Source organism: Palaemon carinicauda, unplaced genomic scaffold (assembly GCF_036898095.1).
Source record: "Palaemon carinicauda isolate YSFRI2023 unplaced genomic scaffold, ASM3689809v2 scaffold185, whole genome shotgun sequence".
Classification (NCBI taxonomy): Eukaryota; Metazoa; Arthropoda; class Malacostraca; order Decapoda; family Palaemonidae; genus Palaemon; species Palaemon carinicauda.
Genome location: NW_027169425.1, coordinates 27501 through 35000, shown reverse-complemented (window position 1 = coordinate 35000; position 7500 = coordinate 27501). Strand labels below are relative to the sequence as shown.

At 32.6% G+C, this 7500-nt stretch overlaps 1 long non-coding RNA gene across 1 annotated transcript in view; it reads right to left on the bottom strand.

The window, feature by feature from the left end:
• LOC137635856 (uncharacterized) overlaps nt 1-3048 on the bottom strand; it is a 12290-nt gene extending 9242 nt beyond the window's left edge. Inside the window, exon 1 of the long non-coding RNA XR_011042808.1 lies at nt 3007-3048. This is a non-coding gene — a long non-coding RNA (uncharacterized lncRNA). The remainder of the gene's footprint in view (nt 1-3006) is intronic.
• Nucleotides 3049-7500: the final 4452 nt, after the last annotated feature.

The window sequence follows — 7500 nt, the reverse complement described above, 5'->3', positions numbered from 1 at the left end:
TTGGGTTCGCTATTCTTTACATGTGGAAAATTGGGTTCCTTAATCCTGACATGGAAATGTCGGGTTCGCTAATCTTGACAAGATCATATATATATATATATATATATATATATATATATATATATATATATATATATATATATATATATATATATATATACATACATATGTATATATATATATTATCATCATCACCATCATCTTCTCCTACGCCTATTGACGCAAAGGGCCTCAGTTAGATTTCGCCAGTCGTCTCTGTCTTGAGCTTTTAAATCAATACTTCTCCATTCATCATCTCCTACTTCGCACTTTATAGTCCTAAGCCATGTAGGCCTGGGTATTCCAATTCTTCTAGAGCCTTGTGGAGCCTAGTTAAACGTTTAGTGAACTAATCTCTCTTGGGGAGTGTGAAGAGCATGCCCAAACCATCTCCATCTACCCCTCATCATGATCTCATCCACATGTGGTACTCGAGTAATCTCTCTTATATTTTCAATTCTAAGCCTGTCCAGCCATTTAACTCACAATATCCTTAATAAATAAATATATATATATATGTATATATATATATATATATATATATATATATATATATATATATATATAGAAAGAGAGAGAGAGAGAGAGAGAGAGAGAGAGAGAGAGAGAGAGAGAGAGAGATGGGCTTGTTTTAGACATGAGAGAATATCTATTATTATTATTAGCTAACCTCCAACCCTAGTTGGAAAAGCAGGATGCTATAAGCCCAATATGACCTCCAACAGGGAAAAATAGCCCAGTGAGGAAAGGAAATAAGGAAATAGATAAATTATAGAAGTGAACAATTAGAATAAAATATTTTATGAACAATAACAACATTAAAATAAAGTATATAAAGTATAAAAACTTTTAAAAAACAAGAGGAAGATGAATAAGATAGAATAGCGTACCCGAGTGTACCCTCAAGCAAGAGAACAGTATCCCAAGACAGTGGAAGACCATGGTACAGAGACTAACATCAACAACAACAACAACAACAACAACAATAATAATTTCCTATAAATGTTGTGAAAACAATACATGGAGAAGCACATTCCACATTATAAAGTAATACCACAAGAATGTACAGTACAGTAGAGTACATTACATGAGATTGAAAGTACTTAAAAGTACTTTGGCAATGTTCTTAAGTAGTCACTTATCTAAAGATCTCGAAGAAGCACTCAAAGAGAATTTGAATAACTTTAATCGGAAATAAATAATGGAATATCAACAGTTATGTCAAGAAATGATAAAATTCTCGAATATAAATAATATATTTCAGGAAGACAATAATAAGATAGTGAATTATAACTAATACGAAATAAAGACACAAAGGAGAAAGCTGATTTCCGCCCCCTTCGGCCTACGGGTGTCTAGTAAATGAAGAAACGAAACAGATTCTCTGCCAGTCACCAGGAGTAACGGTCTCTCTCTCTCTCTCTCTCTCTCTCTCTCTCTCTCTCTCTCTCTCTCTCTCTCTCTCTCTCTCTCTCTTATGAATACCTTAGATCGGAAACCTAGTTTATATATCGACGCTCTTATACCTTATATATATATTTTCTTAGTTATTTTAATAAGGTTCTAACGAAATATTAGAGAATTAGACTCATATAATATATACGAGATTTTTTATAAATGATGGTCGGATAATTTAGAGAGAGAGAGAGAGAGAGAGAGAGAGAGAGAGAGAGAGAGAGAGAGAGAGAGAGAGAGAGAGAGAGAGAGAGGAATACATCTGTTTTGTTTTACAACAACGATGCGCCATGTCTGCCAAATCTCCAAACCATATTCTATTTAATAACTAAAAAGGGATTTATAATGTTATAAATAGTTTAGCTTGTATTAAAAAATGATTCCTTGAGTCTTTAAATTGTTATGTGATCCTCTATTTTCATTTAAATAAACTATCCACTAAACTGTTTTGAACATTTGGCAACGCTGCTTTTCCCCCTTCTCTAGGCGGGCCGAAGATGCCTGTCTGTCTGTATAGATTACCCAGGCCCCCAAAGGCTAAAGATGATCCAACATGCTTATCCAGCATTATTATTATTATTACTATCCAAGCTACAACCCTAGTTGGAAAAGCAAGATGCTATAAGCCCAGGGGCTCCAACAGGGAAAAATAGCCCAGTGAGGAAAGGAAATAAGGAAATAAATAAATGATGGGAGTAATATATATATATATATATATATATATATATATATATATATATATATATATATATTACACACACACACACACACATATATATATATATATATATATATATATATATATATATATATATATATATATATATATATGTGTGTGTGTGTGTGTTAAGACTCAGAACTGCTTCTGTCTGGTATCTGCATAGGCCTAATGCAATAAATTGCATTCAAGGCCATTTCACGAAAAATTACTGAAACAAATTATGATGAAATTAACACCAATTCAAAGGTAAATAATTATGAAATACGGCCACTTGAATGTACAGTACATTTCACGAAATTTAAAGTAAAATTTAAAAAAAATACGAATGTAACAGAATTTACGAAGAAATAGGCCTACACAAAGAGAATTAAAATGATGGGAACTAAGAAAATATGAATCACTATAATCGAAAGGAAACTTAGAAATACAAAAGTGTGTAATATTGTTACACAATTTGTGTGAAATATCAATAATTGGGCAAAAATTATATTGAAATGTTACGAGAATTCAACACGCCAAATCCCACGCTCTCTCTCTCTCTCTCTCTCTCTCTCTCTCTCTCTCTCTGGGTCATGAAGATGCTCACGAGTGTGTGCGTGTGTACATGCGTGCGTGTGTGTATAAGGTGGTAAACAAGAACAGGTCATTTGTTTTCGTCTCATAAAATATTGTAAACAAATTTGCTTAAACGCTGTATCTAATTAAAAAAAATGTCTTATAAAAGTACTGAAATTAAGATAATTTACAACGATGATAATAACACAAAGTTAGAAAGTAAACAATAAACTTACGCTTTGGAACGAAGTAGTGTACATCCATCGTGTCTCACAATTAAACGTTCACTGACCGTGACCAAGGACAGCATCTGATTCTGGGCCCCTCGGGGATAACTTGATGTCCGTGAGAATTAGGTTTTTAATAAAGTTTTGAAAACATGTACTGTAGTCATTAGGAGTACTAATGAATACTGAAAAATATATATTCAAACAAAGTCTCTATTAGGACAGAGATTCTGAATGAATGAACCTATTTTTATTTATTAATAATTTTCGGGAGAGTGTTTAAGTCCGTGAGATTTAGGAAACGACTAGCTCTTCCTAAAACCGTTAGATAAGGACAATATGTATGCATTTCCTGTGTGTGTGTGTGTGTGTGTGTGTGTGTGTGTGTGTGTGTAAAGAAGCGTAAATTTCTAATCCTGATTATCTGAAAGAAAATATAAATATATCCATAAATGAATAAACAAGGGAATAACAAAAAATCATTAACAAGGGAATAACAAAAAATCATTAACAAGGGAATAACAAAAAATCATTAACAAGGGAATAACAAAAAATCCTGATACATATCGACTATTATTATTATTATTATTATTATTATTATTATTATTATTATTTGTTAAGCTACAACCCTAGTTGGAAAAGCAGGATGCTATAAGCCCAGGGGCTCCAACAGGAAAAATAGCTCAGTAAGGAAAGAAAAAGAAGAAAAATAAAATATTCTAAGAAGATCAACATTAAAATAAATATTCCCTATATAAACTATAAAAACTTTAACAAAAAAAAGAGGCAGAGAATTAAGATAGAATAGTGTGCCCGAGTGCACCCTCAAGCAAGAGAATAATAATAATAATAATAATAATAATAATAATAATAATAATAATACAGCAATAATGAAAATAATGGTGATAATAATAATAATAATAATAATAATAATAATAATAATAATAATAATAATAATAAATGAAAGAATGAAAGATATGGATAATGATAAAATTGAAAATTGATTGAAATATATATATATATATATATATATATATATATATATATATATATGTGTGTGTGTGTGTGTGTGTGTGTGTGTGTGTGTGTGTGTGTGTGTGTGGATAAATATCAACACAACATCGTGCTCAAATAGAAATAAAGGATCTTGTCAAGATTAGCGAACCCAACATTTCCATGTCAAGATCAAGGAACCCAATTTTGCACATGTAAAGAATAGCGAACCCAATTAACCTCATGTCAAGAATAGAGAACCCAATTAACCTCATGTCAAGAATAGAGAACCCAATTAACCTCATGTCAAGAATAGAGAACCCAATTAACCTCATGTCAAGAATAGAGAACCCAATTAACCTCATGTCAAGAATAGAGAACCCAATTAACCTCATGTCAAGAATAGAGAACCCAATTAACCTCATGTCAAGAATAACGAACCCGGTGATGCTTGGGTTCGCTAATCTTGACAAGATCCGAAGTAAATTTCTACCTCATACTTGGGATCGAACGCTAGCCCCTTCTAATGAAAGGCCAGGTAGAAATATATATATATATATATATATATATATATATATATATATATATATATATATATATATATATATATATTCTGCTTTGAAAATAATTTCGTGTTATGATAGAAAAGGCAAAAAAATATATATGTTCTGGTTTAAGATTCCTTATGTGTTATGATAAATAAGGCAATACTTTCAAGATACTTATTAATTTGAATGATAAGTGGCAAGTACGTGAGTTCAATTACTTTACAACATATATCCGTATGCAAAAGTAAATTCAAGTCACACTTACCCTGGAAGAGAAAGACACTCCAAAATCAAACCATTGTTCTCTAGTCTTGGGTAGTGCCATAGCGTCTGTACCATGGCCTTCCACTGTCTTGGATCAGAGTTCTCTTGCTTGAGGGTATACAATGGCACGCTTTACTATCTTATATCTCTTCCTTTTTATTTGAAATTTTTTATACTTTATATATGAAAGATCTATTTTAATATTACTGTTCTTGAAAAAATGCATTTTAATTATTCATTACTTCTCATGTATAGTTTATTTCCTTATATCCTTTCCTCACTGGGCTATTTTTTTTTAAGTCATTGTGCTTATAGCATCCTGCTTTTCCAACTAGGGTTGCAGCTTAGCTTGTAGTAATAATGATAATAATAATGTGAGGGAGTATTGATGCAAAGGGCCTCGGTTAGATTTCGCCAATTGTGAGATGATATATATATATATATATATATATATATATATATATATATATATATATATATATATATATATATATATATATGATTTAGTCCAAACTGCCTCCCAGTTCTTACACCTTTCTTCCTAACAATGCCGAGAGAGAGAGAGAGAGAGAGAGAGAGAGAGAGAGAGAGAGAGAGAGAGAGATTTCCAGCTATCAGTTGTCTTGAAGTTTATTCTCTCTCTCTCTCTCTCTCTCTCTCTCTCTCTCTCTCTCTCTCTCTCTCTCTCTCTCTCTCAACACAGATTCGACTGAAGAAATCCTTTGAAATATAAATACACCTTTATTTTCTTATTTTCTTTCCTCACTGGGCTATTTTTCCCTGTTGGAGCCCTTGGGCTTATAGCATCCTGCTTTTCCAACTAGGATAGTAGCTTGGCTAATAATAATAATAATAATAATAATAATAATAATAATAATAATAATAATAATAATAATAATAAAACGTTGGCCTGCACTTAATACTATCATTATTAGAAGCCAAGCTACAACCCTAGTTGGGAAACCAGGAAGCTATAAGCTCAAGTACCCCAACAGGGAAAAAATAGCCCAATGAAGAAAATAACCAATGAAATAAATAAACTATTATTATTATTATTATTATTACTTCAAAAGCACTCGGACTGGGAACCCCTCTCTGTTCTTCCTCTGAATTGAGCGATATTCTCATATTATTTCGTCCGGTCCAGTGAGTGATTTTCCTCTGAATTGAGCGATAGTTTCATATTGCTTCGTCCTTTGGAACACGCATTTATTTACATTACTAATATAAACTATGTGGGTAGCCCAAGTTGAAAATGAATTTGCAACATTCTAAAAGAGGAAAACCTTGATTTATTTCTTACTTTTTAATTTGCTCTTCGTTATCGTTTGGTCGAAATCATTATTCTTTTTTTATCATGGGAATATTGTTAGTAGTCCACTCCAGAACAAAGGCCTCAGACATGACTTTCTACTTGCGTCTGACTATGGCCCATCTATGCCAGTCCACGCCCCCAAGCTTTCTTAGTTCGCCAATCCATTTTCTTCTCTTCCTTTCCCTGCTTCTCTCTCTCTCTCTCTCTCTCTCTCTCTCTCTCTCTCTCTCTCTCTCTCTCTCTCTCTCTCTTGAAAAAAGACGTATACTATTGTAAAATGTCTGATATTGTAAGGTTGAAAATAGCACGTTGCTCCAAGTAACTGATAGAATATTTCAGCTGTTATTTTACGATATGAAATACGATGTAGTTATTTACATTTTTGGCGATTTTGTTTTCACGGCTCATCACCACCCTCATCACCAACACCAACGCATCACCATTTCATCACCCAACCCTTCATTTCTCGCGAGCTGTTACCAGCCTACCCCTCGTGGGGTCCTCCCAAGCCAGGAGGTCCCCCGCCCCTACCCGACCACACACTCACAGCCAAACCATTTCATGATTTGGATTTGTTTCTTTGCAAAGCGCGTTTAGCGTTAATAGATATATTTCCTTAATTCCAGAGGTTAAAATACTAAAAATACTTAAAACTTTAATATAAGTAAAATTCAAGTACCCACAGATTCAAATAAAAAACCATGACAGCTATTTAAGTTGTTGACATAGGCCTAAATGATATCATTCATTCGAGCTAAATTACCAAAAGATCAACCGTAGACAAAAAAAAAATGTATTCAAATTGGTTTGAAAACCATTGCAAACTTCATTTTGAAAGAGAATAACGAATGGGAATGAAACTAAAACATGATAAGTGGAGAGAATTAAAGATTGTACAATTTACTTTATATCATTATTACCTAACTTTAGGGATATCAATAAAAAGATATTAATTTCTGATACATCTTAACCGAATAAAAGTGTAACAAACACAAAATAATCAACAGAAAAGAGTGTTATCGTCATAACAGCGAATGTAGAATAAGTATATGTGTGAAATAAATAATAAGGTATACTGATGAAAGGGAACTAGAATAAAGAGTTAAAAGCTAGCGAGAGAAAATATGCTTACTGTGGAAGCGCTCATCCCAGGCGCATTAATCTTTAGCCATATTATTATTATTATTATTACTATTATTATTACTATCCAAGCTACAACCCTAGTTGGAAAAGCAAGATGCTATAAGCCCAGGGGCTCCAACAGGGAAAAATAGCCCAGTGAGGAAAGGAAATAAGGAAAATAATCAAGCCATTGATGTGCGGAGCATAAACACATCTCCATCGTGAATGTATAATGTTGTACACAGTTATGTAATATGTTAA